We start from the raw sequence: 18,085 nt of genomic DNA on the forward strand, positions 1-18,085 counted from the left end.
TTTGGTTGGTTTTTTTTAAGCACTTGAAAATGTTGTGCCACTTCCTTCTGGCCTCCATGGCATTTGAATTGGCGTGTCCCTACAGGCATTCTGCCATTTTTGGTCTTTGTTTTTAGTTTTGAAAGTTTAATCAGTGTTGCTTTCTTTTGGTATACTTTGAGGTTTGCTCAGCTTCTTGAATCTGTGAGTTTATATCTTTCACCAAATGTGGGAAGCCTCAGGAATTAGTTATTTGCATGCTTTCACAGCTCTGGTCTCCTGTGGGACTCAGATAACATAAATGCGTGGTCTTTTGTTATCGTCCCACAGGTCCGTGCAACTCTGTTCATTTGTTTTCAGGTTATTTTCTCTCTATTGTTTAGACTGGGTGAATTCTGTTGATCAGGTTTCAGCTTCTCTGATTCTCTCCTCTGTTGTCTCCACTTTTACTCAATGGAGCCCATCCAGTTAGATTTTTTTAAAATTTCTTTTACTGTATTTTATATTTCTGTAATTTCCATTTGATTCTTCTTCAGTTTCTTTGCTGACGTTTTCAGTTCTTTGATTGTTGCCATAGGATTTGTAGTTGCTTGTTGAAGCATTTTTATACTGACTGTTATAAGTGATGAGTCAGATGGTTCCAACATCTGCCTATGTAATTTTTTTTTATTTTTGCAGGCAGTCCTCCTGTTTAGGTTTAGTCTGTAGGTCTTGGTCTACTTTGTGGGCTGTGATTCCAATGGCAATTTAATTTCAGAGCCTTCATGGTGTTATTTTGGTCTGTTTGGCTTATATGTATCACTGGGATTCTCCCACCAGTCCCTTCTGTTGCCCACCTGAGCGAACAGGGGAGCTGCCCCAGGCTGGGCCACATGCTGCAGCTAGGTGGGTGGGGAATGGTGGTTGTCTTGGTGTGTGGAGCTGGTTTTCTTGTTGTGGGGAAGATCTCCTTTGATCTGCAGGGACTGAGTCTGCCTGGGTTGCCTTCTATTGCTACGTTGGGAGTTGGGAAACTCTGGGCCTGGGTCACCGTCCTATTGGATGAGGTCCAGGGAGACACCTGGCCACTATGCATTCCCTAGTCCTAGAGTCCCTCAGCAGCCTTTTTCTGTCCACCTTTCGGAATTCTCCATTGATCATCTCCTGTCTATTATTTCTACAATTTGGGTTACATTTCTTATAATGTGTTATCTTCTCTAGACCAGAAATCCTTAGTGGTGGTTTTGGGTTGTAACTGTGCTAAAGGGAGAATTGGCATATTTGTGATGTCGAATCTTTCTTTTCAGATGAGGACGTATCATTATTCAGTATATAATATTTACAACACCTACTTCCTTGGGTTGAAGAATGTGGTTAAGGCAAGGAAAGTACTTAACGCAGTGCCTGGTGTGGAGAGCACTTACGAGTGTTGGTAGTGATGCTATTCCTTTTGTCCTTTGGTAGCCTATTAAAGCTTTTCTTCTTTTTTAAAAAAATTAAGTTCCGGTGCACTTCTTGTTAGGTTTATTCCTATTTTATCCTTTTTTGCTTTTATTACAAATAGGAGCTTCCTATCTTTTATAATGTCTACCTGGTTCTTTGGCCCTTATGTGAAAATGTTTTAATAGCCTTCTAAATATTGCTCTCCCAAATGAGTTTTAACTTGCCTCTTTCTTTTGTTTTCCTTTTTTCGAGACAGGGTCTCACTCTGTCACCCAGGCTGGAGTTCAGTGATGCAATTATGGCTCACTGCAACCTCTGCCTCCCGGGCCCCCAAAGTGCTGGGTTTACAGGTGTGAGCCACTGCACCCAGCCTTACTTGTCTATTTCTTTTAAGAGTGGGAACTATAATTGAGCCCAGAGCTCCAAAAACAAATGAAGGAATGAATGAGTGAATAAGCTCTTCCCATGGGTTTGGTGTGGTTTGGAGCTCTACTCTTAATCTAAATGCTATGTTTTATATATTCTAAAATTTCCCCTAGGTGTGTTACATGATTGTGTTGTGTTGAACTTACACTGAGACTCCTTTTCACATGTACTGGTTATCAGCGTGGGACTTTTCCATTCACTCTTTGAATTATTCGTTTGGGGGACACAGATAGACCTCTGTGTCTTTCATAAAGAGTGTCCATTGGCCGGTTGCAGTGGCTCATGCCTGTAATCCCAGCACTTTGGGAGGCTGAGGAGGGCAGATCACGAGGTCAGGAGTTCGAGACCAGCCTGGCCAATATGGTGAAATCCCATCTCTACTAAAAATACAAAAATGAGCCAGGCCTGGTGGCAGGTGCCTATAATCCCAGCTACTCGGGAGACTGAGGCAGTAGAATTGCTTGAACCTGGGAGGCAGAGGTTGCAGTGAGCTGAGATCGTGCCACTGCACTCCAGCTTGAGTGACATAGTGAGACTCCATCTCCAAAAAAAAAAAAAAAAAAAACAAACAAAAAAAAAGAGTGTCCATTATCTATACTGGAAAAATTGAGATTGGGATTTTGACATGAAGTGCGGAAATGTGGATTGGGTCCATTTAGTTTACCTAAACAGATGATGAAATACTAACTGTTTTACGAAGCATTCCCTAGTGCAAAGTTTTGCCTGTGTGTCTAGTGACGGGAGCAGTGAGAATGAGGCTTGGAACACGGAGCGCACTGTGGGCCTGTCATGGGTGGGGCCAGCAGCACATGCATGCCTGGCTCACAGAGCAGCCTTTGGGTGTTCTTTTCCCAGAGGAGCTCTACGGTGACTTTGGAGACTTGGAAACAGGGGACGTGCACAAGGGAAAATCGGGCCCCGATACTCAGGTATGTCTTTGTCGTAGCTGGCTGTTCTTGGTCATTGTGTTCTGAGAGAGGCCCATATTGAGAAATGCAAATCTTACTTGTGATGTGTGAAGATTGCAGATGGGATGGATAGATTCCTTCCTAAAGGGTGGGGATGTGGAGACCAAAGAGAAGCTTTCTTGTTTACTTGTTAAGTTTTGGACGACAGTTACTACCGTTTCTTGCCATAGTCATTTGCTAAGTCCACTGTGATTTTTCACTCACAGAAGTCTTAGCTTCTCAGACTTACATTCAACCATTGCCATCATTCTCCTCTCTTTAAATTTAAGTGTCATTTAAAAGAATGAAGTCCCTGTTCTCCCTAATATTTCTTTAGAACAGGGTCTGGGAGCATCTGGGTGAGGGACATATCTGTTATTTTTATTCTAGTTTGTGTTCCCAGCCAGCTTAAGGAATAGCAGCTAATTGTAAGGCAGATGTAACAATTTCTTGTAGCAGTACCATGTTATTCAGAGACCAAGGTTATGTTGTGTTTTGTTTTGTTTTATTGATAATGATAACAGATTTTTGCTAAGATTTTTGTTTAAATAGAACTTTAAAAAATCTAATGTTTAAAGAAAAGACCTTCATAAACATACACAAAATTTTTTCTTCTGGAAATTTAAGAATGAAAATATAGAGAAACAAGGAAGAAATTGACCCTGATGAAGAAGAAAGTGCCAAGAAAAAGCATTTGGATAAGAAGAGAAAATTGAAGGAGATGTTTGATGTGGAATATGATGAAGGAGAAAGCACATATTTTGATGATCTTAAAGGAGAAATGCAGAAACAAGCACAGGTGAGAAACCTCAGTTCCTCTTAGCCCCTTGTCAAGACTATCACATAGCGCAGGAATCCCTGACTTTCTTTGGGTCCCTGCTTCCTATCCTGCTTCTGTGCCTTTCATTTGGACTCCTGGGTAGATGCATGTGAGTGTGTTTATTCATGCAGTGAGCTCATTGTTTCTACAGTCAGAAGGTCACCAGAAAAAGATCCATACCTATTTTGTAACAAGAATTTAGGAAACCGAAATGACTGAGACATGGTCTCTACTTTTGAGACTTTTACAATGTAGTGATCTAAGACAGTGTGTTCATTTCAGTGCAAGCCAATGCTGCCTATTCTGATCGCTGCTCCCTGATTTGAATGGCAGGTGATCAGTGGCCTGTGTGGCTTATGGACACACAAGAGCTCCCAGGGGAAGTGCTCTGAAAACATCCTGGTCAGAGTTCAGAAGGACATGTGGAGTATAAGGTCAGATGCGGAGATAAGGGAGATGGTGTGGCCCTCCTGCCTGGGGGTGCTGAGCAGGTTGCTGGAGGCAGTGATCTCACTCTGAAGGAGACAGACACAGAAACGTGTGTACAGTTGATGGTGAGCATCTGAGTTGCGTCTTGTTAGTGAGGCCAGGAGTGCTTGTGTAAGCTGGAACAGATTAGGTGTATGATTTGTGAAACGGAGTTTCATCCTAGGTCTTCATCTAGTCAAAGGACTGTTTCCTGATTAGGCATTAGCTTAGTGGTTGCTAGTCTGTGTTGACCTTTGAAAGGCATGACTAGGCTAACTCTGAAGTTTTTGCTTCACACCATTTACAATTTAAAATTACCTAGAGCCTTGTGTGCCATTGGAAAAGACTGAATGTTTCACTCTGAAATGGGAGTCCTTGGAGGGTTTTGAGCAGAGGAGAGACATTCAGGTAATCAGATCACTCTGCCAAGAGATCAGTCTGGTAGAGATCAGTCCGGTGGCACAAACCAGAGGGCTGGCAGTGGAGATGAGACAAAGAGTCAAACCCGGATAGAGTTTATTTGGAAGCTGGGTCAATAGGATTTCCTGGTGGACTGAATGTGGGGTGTGTGAGAGGAAATGAGGATGGCGGCTGGAAATTCCTGGAAGGATGGGTTGTTGCAGGTTAGATAGGAAACTGTCTGCAGATGCAGTTTTGGGAAGATGATGTTTGGTTCGGCTGGGTATCATGCAGACAAGCGGAGCGTCAAGTCTGGAGAGACAGGTCTGGCCAGGGACTTAGATGTACAGCCGTCAGCATGTAGATGCCACTTAACTCTGTGAGGTGGCCGGGGAGTGAGTGCAGAGTGACTGGGAGGAGCAAGACTGGCATGGGTGAGATGGGGCGATTGCGGCTGTGAGGCCTGAGCAGTGCCTAGGAGGGAGAGGGAGAAGCAGTGTGAGCATGCAGGCACGCAGGAGTCCAGTTGTACATGGAGGTGAAGCACTGTTCAGATCCCGCTGCAGTGTTAACTACGGTAAAGGCAGAGTTGACCACTGGAGGAGTCCTTCAGCGTGGAGGCCTTCAGCAATCTTGGCAAGCACCAATTTTCATGGATGTAGGAGAATGGGAGCAGAGGAACTGGAGGCTGCAACTGTGGAAAACTTTTATGGGGTTTTGCTGCAGAGAGAAGCAGAGAAATGAAGCAGTTTTTGGTGGAAGAAGTGGAATCAAAAGGTTTTGAGATAAGAGAGAGAACAGAGGGAAGAGCTGTTGGAATAAAATCCAGGAAGAGTGGATGGTGTCTAGTGAGCAAGTGATGTGTGGCCCGGAGTAAAGGCATGGACAAATCATCTGTGCCTGAGCTGCCCGTAGAACTTTCTGTGATCATGGAGATGCACGTCTGTGCTTCCCAGTATTGTAACACTGGCCGCAGGTTGATATGGACCACTTCCAGTGTGACTAGTGTGATTGAGGAACTGCATTTTTAATATTATGTAATTGTAATTAATTTTAATTTAAATAGCCACACATAGCTCCTCTATGGGCCCGGTCAGAGCTCTGATAAGGCTGGATATGGGAGGAAACCCTGGTAGAGGGTTGACCGTAGAGGTTCTTTTGGTTTTGGAGTGAATCAGGAAACAGCCATCAGCTGAATGAAGGTGAGGGTGGTGGTGGGTGTTTGAAGACAAGAGAAAAGTGTGAAAGAATTGTTTGGAGAGGAAGGAAAGAAGGTGTGGACTGGGGATGTTTCCAATGTTCGAGCACGCAGGGCTCCACAGTTATCTACATTTGCTGTCCCTTGGAGCAGGAGAGAAGAAAACAGTTGGGACATATTCTGAGCAGACTGTAGAGGTAAAATGTGTAGGTTTTTTTTGTTTTTTTGTTTTTTGAGATGGAATCTCGCTCTATTGCCCAGGCTGGAGTGCAGTGGCACGATCTTGACTCACTGCAACCTCCGTCTCCCAGGTTCAAGCGATTCTCTCACCTCTGCCTCCTGAGTAGTTGGGACTACAGGCACGCACCACCACGCCCAGCTGATTTTGGTATTTTTAGTAGAGACGGGGTTTCACCATGTTGGCGAGGCTGGTTTCAAACTCCTGACCTCATGTGATCTGCCCGCCTCGGCCTCCCAAAGTGCTGGGATTACAGGCATGAGCCACTGTACCCAGCCAAATGTGTAGTATTTTTAATAGGATAAAGCCTACATAATTTTGTCCACAGTTCCTTTACTTAGAAATTGCTCATTTGTTCATGTTAATCCTATGTTTATTACAGATAACAGCATACAGGTTCCCCACCCCCCACCCCATCATGTATAGCTGAATCGTGCAGAATTTGAAGATCAAGATGATGAAGCCAGAGTTCAGTATGAGGGTTTTCGACCTGGGATGTACGTCCGCATTGAGATTGAAAATGTTCCCTGTGAATTTGTGCAGAACATTGACCCCCATTACCCCATTATCCTGGGTGGCTTGGGCAACAGCGAGGGAAATGTTGGATACGTGCAGATGGGTCCCTTTGCTGCATATTTGGTGCCTGAGGCTCTGTGGATTTCCCCTCCATCAATCATCTTACCCTCTCATCCCCCTCAGATGCGTCTGAAGAAACATCGCTGGTATAAGAAAATCCTCAAGTCTCGAGATCCAATCATATTTTCTGTAGGGTGGAGGAGGTTTCAGACCATCCCACTGTATTATATCGAAGACCACAATGGAAGACAAAGACTTCTAAAGTATACCCCACAGCACATGCATTGCGGAGCAGCCTTTTGGGGTAAAATATGATTACAATAACTTGCCTATTGCCGAGATTAAACCTTACAGGCTGCGTTATTTTAGCTTTGTGCTTTTCCTTTCATAAAATTCCACTCCTAAGATTTTTCTCTTTTCTGGGAGCGGGGAGGTGGTTTGGAGTATATATGTAAATCTATATCCAAATCTAAATGTCCATATCCAGTATGTTAAACTAGAATCTAAAATTTGTGGTTTGCTATATTTCTTTTTTTTCCTTTAAGACCCTATCACTCCACAGGGAACTGGTTTCTTGGCAATACAGTCTGTCAGTGGCATAATGGTAACTATCTTGGATGATTTCTTTTACAGATTGGTTTGAGAAATATATCCTGAATGTGGGTTATTATGTACATGAGACTTTAAGTTGAAAATTACTCATTTTTATTAATATAAAGTAAATTTCCCTTTGCTTTTAATCTTCGTACATCCTTTTCAGTAGGGTGTGGGATTAGAGCAGGGGAGGTGGAAGAATTATAATGGTACATTTCCTATTTTTGTGCATCGTTTGCATTTATTTATCTAAGCAAGTATTTAGGCCGTGCTCACCATGTGCTAAGCACTATATGAGGTTATGAGGAGCCATCAGAGACCACCCAGACACAAGACTCCCTGCAGCTGTGCTGGGGTAGCAGTCTGTTCACTCCATTTTCATTTGACCAGTCAGGCAGGGCAGGGTTTACTGGTCCCATTTAACAGAGGAGAAAGCAGAATAATGAGCAGATGGAATCTTCCCTGGAGGTCCAAATTTTAATTTCCTAAACATTGCAACTGTATTTTTCTTTTCCATTTCGTTCCAAATAAATCATTATAGTAAAATTACATTCCTCTGAAATCACTCTCAGGAAAGTACTCAAGTAGCCTTTTTTTTTTTTTTCTTTTTCTTTTTTTTTTTTTTTTGAGACAGAGTCACACTCTGTCATCCAGGCTGGAGTGCAGTGGCACGATCTTGGCTCACTGCAACCTCTGCCTCCTGGGTTTAAGCGGTTCTCCTGACTCAGCCTCCTGAGTAGCTGGGATTACAGGCGTGCACCATCATGCCAAGCTAATTTTTGTATTTTTAGTAGAGACGGGATTTCGCCATGTTGGCCAGACTGGTTTCAAACTTCTGACCTCAGGTGATCCACCTGCCTTGGCCTCCCAAAGTGCTGGGATTACAGGTATGAGCCACTGTGCCCAGCCTCAAGTCACCCTTGTTAGTTTGGCTTACCAACTTTAAAGTTTTGGATTGCTTTTGTCAAACCACTGGGTTGCAAGTTCAGATGGTCTCTCTTGTTTTTCTTAGCTAATTGTAAGTAAAATTCACTTTGGTAATTTATTGTGTCACATAGAATTGAAGTTTTTCTCTTGCTAATATTATTCCTATTTTCAAATTTTGGGGCTCCTGTTAGCCTGATTTTCGGATAGCTGCCACAGGAGTTGTCCTTGATCTGGATAAATCCATAAAAATTGTGAAGAAATTAAAGCTAACTGGTTTTCCATATAAAATTTTCAAGAACGCTTCATTTATTAAGGTCTGTATATCTATATATTCTCATATTTATAAATCTCCATATTGTTTGAGAAAAGGAATGAAATACCTCTAAAATATGGGCCTCATTTTTAGAAAAGTGTTTGAAATCTTTTATAAACTTCATGTTTTGTTTGCTCCTTTATATTCTGTATTACTTAAATATGCTGAAAAAAGCAGTGGTAAACAGCTATTTAGGAATTGAGGATGTTACTCCTGACTTCCATGTGAGACTGCCACAGAAGTCATATTGAAAATATGTCATTTTATCCACTAGGTTTTGTTTCCTACTTTTTAAATTCGTGTTAAGAAAGGGAGAAAAATCACTAGTTTGTCTAACTCAGTAGAAAAATCGACAAAGCATTTGCAGACATCTTGGCAAGGGTACAGAGAAATGGATGTACTGTTTTTCAGTATTTGGGGAGGGTGGTTTGAGCAGCATTTATTGACAATTTCATTAGTGGGGATGTTTCTATTGAAAACACAGAGTTAGGAAGTCATAAAATGTTCTTGCAATATAAGGTAATAATACCACCAGCATTTATCTTACTGTTTTCATGTTCTAAGTGCATGCACCTGAGTAAAAGCATCTGGGCTGCAGTCCAGTCTGAGAGATGCCAGCAAAGGCTGCCTAGGCCAATTCAGTCCAGTAAATCACTCTTCGATCTTCTCTTCTACACAGACAGCAGTGATGAGCATGCCCATGAACTCACATGATTATTTTGGGGAAAATGAAAGAGTTGTATTCTTTTTGAGGTAGTAATTCCACTTTCAGGGGCAAATACATTTTGATTATTTTATCACCCTTCAGTGAGTTGTTTTTGTTCTTTAATCAAGGATGTATGTTCGAAGTAAGAAGTAAAGCATGAAGTATATGATTTTGTGTGTGTGTGTGTGTGTTTTATCTTGCTATACCTGTAGGGAATGTTTAATTCTGCCTTGGAAGTGGCCAAATTTGAAGGTGCTGTGATTCGAACTGTCAGTGGGATAAGGGGGCAGATCAAGAAAGCACTCTGAGCTCCAGAAGGAGCTTTCCGGGCCAGCTTTGAGGCTAAGCCGCTGATGAGCGGTGAGTGTCTTAAGTAGTGTTCAGGGCAGGGTGTTACCATTCATGCTTGACTTCTAGCCAGTGTGACGAGAGGCTGGAGTCAGGTCTCCAGAGAGTTGAGCAACTCCAGCCTTAGATCTCCCAGTCTTATGCGGTGTGCCCATTCGCTTGTGTCTGCAGCCCCCTGGCCACACCCAGTAACAGTTCTGTGATCTATGAGAATAGTTCCCTTAGCGACCTTTCCCTTCAAATACTTTGCAGCCAGGTAGAGAAGTTTGGAGTGAAGGTTTTGTTCTTTGTTTCTTCGCAATATGGATATGAATCTTCTTTTGAAAATGTTAAAGTAAATTACCTCTTTTCAGATATTGTCTTCATGTGAACTTGGTATCCTGTTTCCATCCCAGCCTTCTATAACCCAGTAACATCTTTGTTGAAACCAGTGGGTGAGAAAGACACCTGGTCAGGAATGCGGACCACGGGCCAACTCAGGCTCGCCCATGGTGTCAGACTAAAGGCAAACAAGGACTCTCTGTATAAGGTACTGGTCGTGTGTGTGTTAGTGGAGATGAAGCCTGTGCTCTACAGACAGGGAGTCACACAGACACTTTTCTATAATTTCTTATGTACTTTGAATGTTCAAGTATAAAGTCTAACGTTAAATTTGATTGAACAATTGTATATTTGTGGGATATTTTGGAATGGAACACCAAAAAATGGTAATAGTGGTTCTTTCTGGATTGAAGACAAACTTTTCCTTTTTAAAATAAATTTTATTTTATATATTTGAGGTTGACAACATGATCTTAAAGGATACATATAGATAGTAAACTGGTTACTATAGTGAAGCAAATTAACATAGCTACCATCTCACATAGTTAGATTTTTGTTTGTGTGACAGGAACAGCTAAAATCTACTTATTTAACAAAAATCCCAAAGACAATATATTTTTATTAACTATAGCCCTCATGATGTACACTAGATCTCTAACTTGTTCATCCTACATGTCTGCTACTTTGTATTATTTTAATGTACATCTCCCCATTTCCTATTGGTCATTTCCTATTTGGTCCATTTTTCAACTGGGTTGTTTTTCTGCTATTAAGTTGTAAGAGTTCTTTACTGATTTTTGGATATTAACACTTTATCAGATATGTGGTTTGCAAATATTTCTTCAAGTCTGTAGGTTCTCCTTTCATTTTGTTGGTTGTTCCTTTGCTGTGCAGAAGCTTTTTAGTTTGATGCAGTCCTCCTTGTTTATGTTTACATTTGTAGCCTGGCTTGTGGTGCGATTATTGCTAAGGCCAATGTCAAGAGGCTTTCCCCCTATGTTTTCTTCTAGGAGTTTTATGGTTTCAGGTCTTATTTGGGTCTTTGGTCTTGTATCTGTTTTGAGTTGATCTTTGTGTATGGTGTATGATCAGGGTCCAATTTTATTCTTTTGCATGTGAAAATCCTATTATTGAAGAGACTATCTTTTTTACCATTGTGTTGTCTTGTTTGCCCTTGTCAAAAATTAGTTGACAGTGTATGTTTGGATTTATTTCAAAGGTCTCTGTTCTGTTCCATTGGTCTATTTTTTTGTTTTTATGCCAGCACCATACTGTTTTGATTACTATAGCTTTGTAATACAATTTTAAATCAAGAGGTGTGATGCCTCCAACTTTTTCTTTCACAGTAATCTGTTGGCTGTTTGGGGTTTTTTGTGGTTCCATATGAGTTTCAGGATTGTTTTTTCTTTTCTTTTCTTTTCTTTTTTTTTTTTTGAGGTGAAGTCTCACTCTGTCGCCCAAGCTGGAGTGCAGTGGCATAATCTCAGCTCACTGAAACCTCTGCCTCCTGGATTCAAGCAATTCTTCTGCCTCAGCCTCCCAGGTAGCTGGGACTACAGGCACATGCCACTATGCCTGGCCAATTTTTGTAGTTTTAGTAGAGACAGGGTTTCACTATGTTGGCCGAGCTGGTCTCCAACTCCTGACCTCATGATCCGCCTGCTGCAGTCTCCCAAAGTGCTGGAATTACAGGCATGAGCCACTGTGCCTGGCCAGGATTGTTTTATTCTGTTCTGTGAAGAATGCCATCAGAACTTTGATGAGGATTGTGTTAAATCTGTATATTTGCTTTGGGTAGTGTGAACATTTTAACAATATTAATTCTTCTGATCCATAAACATAGGATGTCTTTTCATTTGTTCATGTCTAAATTTCTTTCATCAATGTTTTATGGTTTTCAAGTGTACACATCTCTCACCTTCTTGGTTAAATTTATTCCTAAGTTTTTGTTTTTCTTTGATGCTATCGTAAATGAGATTATTTTCTTGATTGCTTCGTCAGCTAGGTTATTTGTATATAGAAATGCAACTGATTTTTATATGTTGAGTTTATACCTTGCAGCTTAACTGAATTGATTTTGTAGTTCTCACAGTTTTTTTGTGGAATCTTTGGAGTTTTTACGTAAAGGATCTTCTCATCTGCAAATAGAGATAATTTTACTTCTTTAATTTAGTTGCCTTTTTTTCTCATCTGATTGCTCTTGCAAGTACTCTATTGAATAAAAGTGATGAGGCTGGCCATCCCTGTCTTGTACTCAATCTTAGTGGAAAAGCTTTAGTTGTGCCCCACTAACTATGATTAGACTGTGGGTTTTTCATAAATGGTCTTTATTATGTTGAGGAACTTTTCTTCTATACATAAACTATTAAGAGGTTTTATCAAGAAAGGTTGCTAAACTTTGTTAAATGCTTTTACTGCATCAATTGAGGTGACCATGTCATTTTATCTTTCATTTTGTTAATGTGATATATCACATTGATTGATTTACATATTTTAAACCAGACTTGCATGCCAGGGATAAATCCCACTTAAACACGATGTATAATGTTTTTGATGTGTTGTTGAATTCTATTTGCTAAAATTTTTTTAGGATATTTGCATCAGTGTTTAATTTATTGGAGAAGTTGACCTGTAGTTTTTGTTTGTTTGGGGTGTGTGTGTGTGTGTGTGTGTGTGTGTGTGTGTGTTTTGGTTTGGCTTAGGTATTAAGGTGATACTGGCCTGGTAAAATGTGTTTGGAATTATTTCCTCTCACTCTGTTTTTGCGAAGAGTTTAAGAAGTAAACTCCCAGGGGATGGGAGTGACTCTGGACATGGGAGTGACATGATAGTGACTCTGGACCCTGCCGTGGTGGGACACAGCAGCATCTCAGTCTCTGTGAGGCCAGGCGCAGCATCAGCAAGGACCCCAGAATGGTGGAGCACTACTGTGGCTTGGGCCCTCAGGGGCAGGGACCAGTGCAGCAACTACTTCTCTCCCTGGGGAGGCAGGTGCCTGGGCAACTCAGATTCTCCAGGGCTAGTCCAGTTCCAAGGAAGCAGGGTTCTACAGTTGTTTGTCCTGAAGGGCAAGGTACCCCAGTTCAGCCAATGCCATTTTCCTAGGATATGGGGGTGCCATGTTAGCTCATCCCTGGCAGGTGTGGCTGCTCAGTTCAGCCAAGACACTGATTCGCTGTGAAGCAGGGCAGTGCTTCAGCTCTCGTGCAGTGGGGGGTATGACTGCTCAGACTGGCCAAGGCACTGATTCCCTGGAAAGCAGGGCACCAAGTCAGCTCAGGCTCCAAGGGGCAGGGCGCAATGGCAGCTGGGAGGGGAGGGGCACAGCAGCATGGCCCCGCAGGTGGGGTGTATGCTGTGATGTGGACATCATTTGTTCCCACCAGCCATTTGAAATTTCATCCATTTGAAATTTGATTCCAAATGTGGTGGTGTGGGAGGTGGGGCCTAGTGGGAGGTATTTGGGTCACAGGGCAGATCGTTTATGAATAGATTAATGCCTTTTCATGGGACTGGATTAGTTACCAGGAGTGAATTGTTATCAGAGTGAGTTCCGCTTCCTAGACTCTCCTGTTTCCTCTCTTGCCATGTGAGCCCCTTGCGTACACCTGTTTCGCCTTCCACTTTCCCTATGAGATGAAGCAGCCCAAGACCCTCGCCACTTGTGCTGCCCGATCTCGGACTTTTCAGACACAAGCAGGGTGAGCCAAATAAACCTTTTTTATAAAATAAGTTACCCCGAGTCTCAAGTATTCTGTTACAGCCACACTAAATGGCCTAAGACAGTGTAACAGCGGCTCGGAGGTGGTGGGCCACTAGGTGGGTGTGATATACAGCAACAGAGCCTGAGGTTGGAAGAAGGGTGCGGTGGCTGCTCACCCTGGGTGGGACATGCTCCGGAAGTGGTCCAGGTCCAGGAGGGCACGTTGCAGCAGCAGCTGGTCCATGGGGGTGGGGCACAATGTCAGTTCCTTCTCTGAGGGGAGTGCTGGGGCTACTGGGCCCCTCTTGCTTCCTTATCCCTGCAGGGAGACATCCCCTCTGCTTCAGGCTGATCCCTCTGGGGGAGTGGGTGGTGGGGGGCCAGATGTTTCCTTCCCTCCTTTATGTGACCGTCCTGGTTTTCTGTGCTCTACTGGATTTCTGCTACTCCTTGATGCACTCTGGGGCTCTCTTTTAGTGACTTTCATCAAAATATAGTTGTTTGCTGCTTTGGCTGTCTTTGTCAGGGGATGAGTGCAAGGGGCTATTGATCAGCCCCTTGCTGGCATCACTCCCTCTTAAACTTTTCACTGGGTACTCTTTTGAACTATTTTTTCCCCCACCATATACATGTATTTTTTAAACGTTAATGTGCTAATTTCTACTGAAGCAATGTGGATTTTTCTGAAAGTTTTAATGTTTTAATAAGCTTTTTATTGAAATGTTAATGTACACATAGAAGAGTGCCCAAATCATAAGTGTGCATCTAGATGAACTGTAGCACACCAGGCTGCCACGCCCTGGACCAAGCAGTAGCCTTGACCTGTGGCCTCTCCCAGGCACTGCTGCCCCAACCCACAAAATAGCTACTTTCCCAGTTCCTGATGTAGATTTGTTCTGCCTGGTTTTGATTTCTCTAAAATACAGCACATTCTATTTAGCTTGGCTTCTTTGGTTCAGTATTACAGAACACATCCATGTTCTTGTCTATGGCAGAAATTGATTTATCGTCATTGTTGAGTTCCATTATATGACTGTGTCACCATTTTTCCATTGAAGAGTAAAATGATTTCCTATTTTTGGCTGTTATCCCACGGCCCTGAACACTAGGTCTGGATATGGGACTTGCAGGTATGCAGGGGCACACACACTTCTGCTGGAGGATCCCTGGGTGGGGTGGAGACTCCAGGGCACCTGTGCTCTGCTTCAGTGTGGAGGCGTCTGTGTCGTGTTCTGGGAGCACAGTGGCTTGGCCTCCACCACCAGCAGCAGCTTAAAGAGTTCCTGCTGTTCCACATGCTTGCCAACAATTGGCCTCTTCAGTTTTGTTTTTGTTTTTTTTTTTTTTTAGGTTTTTAGTGCCTGCCTGGACTTGTGTTTTCATTTAGATTTTGGTTTCTTAGAACTTTCGTTATTCTCTTCACAGCTTAACAATGCATTTGAAAAGATTTGTTTTCATGTGGAGTATTCAGTTTTGTAATAAGAGGGTTGTTCAAGGCATCAGTCTGCCACTCTGCTAGAAATAGAAGTCTCCCAGGCATTTCTTTTTAAAGTAGTTAATGAAATTTTGAACCATCTTACATGAATTTTTATTAAAATACACTTCAGGGTGTGGTGCCCATTATCCATTCTACTCTTTTGTAACAAGTAGATTTCTCTGCATTCTTGAATTTGAAAACAATTGGGGTTCCTAAACAGAGAATATGGAATATTATTGGGGATGATGTCTTTAATAATACATTTCAAGATAGGAGAAACTTTTTCTATATAGTTGACTTTAATAAAAGCCTAGGGCAAAACTTTCAATATATTAACAGTATTTATGAGGCAGTTAAGAATTTGGGTCATCTCTGTCTCCACTAAAAATACAAAAAATTAGCCAGGTGTGGTGGTGGGTGCCTGGGCTACTTGGGAGGCTGAGGCAGGAGAATGGTATGAACCCGGGAGGCAGAGGTTGCAGTGAGCCGAGATCATGCCACTGCACTTTAGCCTGGGTGACAGAGCGAGACTCCGTATCAAAAAAAAAAAAAAAAAAAAAAAAAATTTTGGGTCATCTCAATTAAACATAGAATTTAAGATTACGTTGAAAAATCAGTACAGAGTATTTTGCCTTCATCTGTTGTTTGAGTCTCCCTTCTTTTAGCCATCCTTCCATCAGAAATAGAATACCAAGTTAAACTTCTTAATTAGAATCAGGAATCAGGACTCTTTGGCTGCTGATTGAAGGAAGAACTGTCCTTAAATCCAGAGTGGGCCGGGCATGGTGGCTCATGCCTGTAATCCTAGCACTTTGGGAGGCCAAGGCAGGTGGATCACCTGAGGTCAGGAGTTCAAGACCAGCATGACCAACATGGTGAAACCCCATCTCTACTGAAAATACAAAAATTAGCCGGGCGTGGTGGTGTGTGCCTGTAGTCCCAGATACATGGGAGGCTAAGACAGGAGAATTGCTTGAACCTGGGAGGTGGAGGTTGTGTGAGCCAAGATCGCGCCACTGCACTCTAGCCTGGGTGACAGGATGAGACTCCATCTCAAAAAAAAAAAAAAAATCCAGAGTGTTTGGTAGTCAAGACAAAAAGCTAGATTATTTTTGTTAGTCTGGGAAATAAGCACCTTAGTGGCCCAAAGACAAGGCCTGAAATTTCCATGAATAGAAACTGGGATCTATTCATCTGTTCTGTTGAGACCTCATAGTTCCATACCATAGAAATAGGCACAGTGGGTTTCGGGGGGAGAGTTGTAAGTATAAGCTCTCTGTTCCTCTATATTGCCCATCTATAGACCTTCTTTGGAGAAATGTCTTTTCAAGTCCTTTGAATCAGATTTTTTGTTGTTGTTGAATTGTAGAAGTTCTTTTTATATTCTGGATATTAAATCCTTATCAGATAAACCATTCACAAATATTTTCTCTCATTCTTTGGGGTGTCTTTTCACTCTGATAGTGTCCTTTGATGCGCAAAGGTTTTTTAATTTTGATGAAGTCCAATTTATTTTTTCTTTTGTTGCCTGTGCTTTTAGTGTCATAGCCAAGAAATTACCAAATTATTGTTTAGTTTTTTAAAAGTATTTATGTGGTTATTTGGCTGATACCTGTCTCTACTGATTGACGGCACTTCTTGAGCGTGGCTTTTAAACATGCAAATTTGATGTCACTTTCCGAGGCTCCTTCCATGGCTTCCCTTTGCTTCTAGGCCGCAGCCCTTGTCTGGCCTCGCTGCTGCTCTGGCCCCTGCCCTCCTCTTGGGCCTCTCTTCTGCTGCCTCCAGCTCTGGCCACAGTGGCCTTTCATTCCTCAGTGCACTTGCCTGGGGTCCTCAACACTTGCAGTTCCCTCTGCCGGGAATGCGGCAGCTCCTACGTCCCCTTCCCGGCCTCCACCTCCTCGCTGCTCCTTCTGACGCTGGTCCTGAGACCACTGGTCGGTGCGGCCTTCCCTGGACCCTCTCCAAACTCCCCAGTACAGCTCCACACTTTTCTCCAAAAAACCAGTGGCACTCAATTGTGCCGTCCAGGGACCCCTGGGATTTTCACGACCCTGTCAGCGGCTGAGTGAGGTTGAGTCAAGAATGTTTCTTGACAATAAGGAGATGTTATTGATCTCTTTTCACTGGAAGTGGGAGCGTCTTGCGGGGGGATAGCAGGCTGAGGATGCAGCTGTGTTAGGACGTGACAGCTCGCACAACTGAAGCACCGCCACTTTCCCACAGGTTTTTTTTTTTTTTTTTTTTTGCTTTGGAAAACATTTCTCACAAAATATGCGACTTATGTTACCATGTAATGGGCTTGCTTCTGTTATTTTAAAACAAACTAATAAATCTCTTAAATGTTTCTCGGCTTTATTTTTTGTTGTTATGGTTCGTTTTCTTCTGTTTCCCCCAGCTTTATGAAAGTTTAATTGACAAACTTGCCTATCTTTACTGCTCACAGCGTGCTGCTTTGCTGTATGTGTGCCCTGTGGAATGCTTTGTGGTGCTGCTGCACACCTCCATCACCTACTGCGGTGAGGGCCCCTGGGATCTGCGCTCCCGGCTGTGCACCCTCGCCCCCCACCGCTGTGCCTGAGCCCCCCCCGCCCCCCGCCACCTCCCGCCCCGGGACCCGCGCCCGCTCCTGGAACCGCACCCATGGCCAGCGCCCTGTCCCCAACCCCGCTTTAGTTTCCACCCACGCGAAGAAACTCAGCCTCGGTCCTGTTTAGGCACGGAAAGGGCTGGAGAACCGCGTCCTTCCGAGGCGCCCCCAGCGCGGCTCCCCACAGCGTGCAGGACCCCGGACTGTCGCGCCGCGCCCGGGGACGCACAGGAGGTGGGACCCAGGAGCGAAGCCCCTGCAGCGTCCCAGACTGGACGTGGCCCTGCATCCCCAGCTGCTGGGCTGGCCGGGACATGCATGAGATCGCGCGCTTTACAAACTGTTGTTCTTTCTGGGAAAGTTAAAGAACGCGCTGCAGCCGCTTCACCTGCTGCTGAAAGGAGCCAGGCAGGGCTGGTCACTCCGCGCCACGCCCCGCGCGCCAACACCGGAAGGTGAATGTTCAGAACATTTTTATCATTTAAAGCCAGTATACCGGCTGGGCGCGGTGGCTCACACCTGTAATCCCAGCTACTTGGGAGGCCCAGGCAGGAAGATCCGATTGAGCCCAGGAGTTCCAGAGCACCCTGGGCAACATGGCAAGACCCTATCAATAAAAAAAAAAAAAAA

The 18,085-nt window shown here is 43.4% G+C and overlaps 1 pseudogene; it reads left to right on the forward strand.

Annotated features, from left to right (window-relative positions):
* The first annotated feature begins 3,429 nt into the window (after positions 1-3,429).
* The window catches only part of LOC117975753 (ribosome biogenesis protein BMS1 homolog), a 32,288-nt pseudogene continuing 17,632 nt past the window's right edge, over positions 3,430-18,085 (forward strand).

The sequence above is a fragment of the Pan paniscus genome, chromosome 15, assembly GCF_029289425.2.
Source record: "Pan paniscus chromosome 15, NHGRI_mPanPan1-v2.0_pri, whole genome shotgun sequence".
NCBI lineage: Eukaryota > Metazoa > Chordata > Mammalia > Primates > Hominidae > Pan > Pan paniscus.